Raw genomic sequence first — 2398 nt, 5'->3', positions numbered from 1 at the left:
GAAGGAAGGAAGGAAGGAAGGAAGGAAGGAAGGAAGGAAAAAATTCAGCAAGGCTGACAAGAATTTGGGCTATGGGGCTTAAGAAAACTGATTTGCATTGCCACGTGGAAATACCAGTCTCTCTCTTGTCAGGGTCTACAGATTCAGAGCTGGAAGGGATCTCAGAGGGAGGAAGGAAGAAAATAAACATTTATTAAGTGCTTTGGAAATATTGTCTTATTCAATCCTCATAACAGCCCTTGAAGGTAGGTGCTATTATTATCCCCATTTTACAGTTAAAGAAACAAAGGTAATCAGAAGTGAAGAGACCTAACCAGGGTCACACAGCTAGTAAGTATCTGAGGCTGGATTTGAACTCAGGTCCTCCTGATAATAGGTCTGGGGCTCTAACCATTATGCTACCAGCTGCCTCTAGTCCAATGCCCACTTATTTTGCAGATGAGGAAACTGAAGTCTAATGACCGTAAGTATCTTACCCAGGGTTGGGGAACCTTCGGCCTTGAAGCCACATGTGACCTCAAGGCCCCAGGTTCCCCACCCCTGATCTTGCCCAAGCCCACATAGCTAATTTCAAAGGAGGAATTTGAACCCAGGTCCTATAACTCCAGAGCCAATGTTCTTTCCACTGCCCAGGCCCTCACAGCTAATATATGGCAGCAAAAGAACTTGAACCCAGGTCTTTCCACTTTTAAGGGCGGTCATCTAGAAGCTCATAAAGGGAGAGCTAGAAGGGTCCTTGCAGGTCACCTAGTCCAACTCTCATTTTACAGATGGGTAAATTGAGGCTGGGAGGGGTTAGGTGACTTACGCAAGACCACAGAGGTAGTAAGTGGCAAGACCAACATTCATATTTAAATCCAGTGACAGCAAGTTCAGCTCTTGGTCCCATGCACCATGCTGCCTTTCTCATTTGTGGTCAATAGCTACCTTGTATTTAATTTAACTCACCTGGGGAAATTCTATTAGTGCATGTGTATCCACGTGCATGTGCATGTGCATATGTACATAAATCCAGATTATCATAACGTTTACAACTCACTCTGATGAATCCCTCGGATCAATATATCTGACACATTTCTCCCCCTTTCCACCCTGAGAGATAAATGAGTCAAACTTTCAGCTGTATCTGGCAATTAGAGAAATGTTAAAAAAAAAAAAAAAAAAACACTAAACTTAAGTGAGTTTGAGCCAGACTGATTTTCTGTCTCCCCAGCTCCTGGGTTGTACTGTGAACGCTAAGTATAGTCCTATTGTAGCAACATCATTAGAGCCATTTATTCTATCCTCAGCAGCTCAGCACTGCACCTATAGGGGGCGCCGCATATGCATCGCCTACTCCTAGATCTAGATCCGTAGATGTCATTCTTCCCCACCCCCACCCCTTACCTCACCCTCGTATTTCTCAGAGTGTATCCCCAGGGAAGCTATAGGCATTGTAGGCTGCCACCTACATATGTGGTATGGGGTGATTGGTATGAGGGGCTCTGAAGGGTAGAGTGAGTCTAGGATGGCATAACCAGATTTCAGAAAAACCCATGCAGGCGCAACTAGGTGGCACAGTGGATAGAGCACTGGCCCTTGAGTCAGGAGGACCTGAGTTCAAATCCAGCCTTAAACACTTACTAGCAGTGGGACCCCACGCAAGTCACCTAACCCTGATTGCCTCCAAAAAAAAAAAAAGCCAATGTAGAAGTTGAGCTCAAAGGAGTGTGGGACTGAGCTTGAAGGGACTTTAGAGGTCAACCCTCTCATTTTACAAAAACAGGAAACTGAGGCCCAAAGAGTTTAAGTGCTTTGCCCAAAGTCTTGCATATAATAAGTGGCAGGATCAGGATTCAAACTCGGGTCCTGTGACTCCAAGTTCAGCATTCTTTCCACTATACCATACAGCAGAGGCTTTAGAGCTGAAAAGCACCTCTGAAACAACCTGGTCCAATTCCCTCATTTTACAGATGAGGAAAGCAGAGTAGTTTCTTGAGGGTCAGGAAGTCGTTCTTTGCAGGCAGTGGTTACAGTTGGCTTGTTCCCATTCAATTTTCAGAGCCAGGAGAAAGGAGGCAGGAAGTCAGGCTCCAAGGATGCAGACAGCACTCTGGCCCTGGCATCCTCCCCAGTGAGTCTCAGCCCCAGAACTGTCCTCGCACAGGTAGTTTCTGTTTTCCCCTTCCGCAACACCTTTCTGTGGCTTAACGTGTGCCACTATCAGCTCACCAGTTCAGGCTGATTGTGCTTGGGAGAAGGTAACAAAATGAATTATCCAAAAAGGCCAGAATGGGAAGTGATTGAGGTGACATGCAGCTCCTGTACATTTCTCTCTTCTCTGCTGCTAATTACGTCCTGTCTCCTCACAAATTACAGCTATTCCTTGGGTTTCGCAAAACCCCAAATGGACATTTTG

Source organism: Vombatus ursinus, unplaced genomic scaffold (genome assembly GCF_900497805.2).
Source record: "Vombatus ursinus unplaced genomic scaffold, bare-nosed wombat genome assembly UNPS02014775.1, whole genome shotgun sequence".
In the NCBI taxonomy this organism is placed as follows: domain Eukaryota; kingdom Metazoa; phylum Chordata; class Mammalia; order Diprotodontia; family Vombatidae; genus Vombatus; species Vombatus ursinus.
This window is presented reverse-complemented; position numbering follows the sequence as displayed.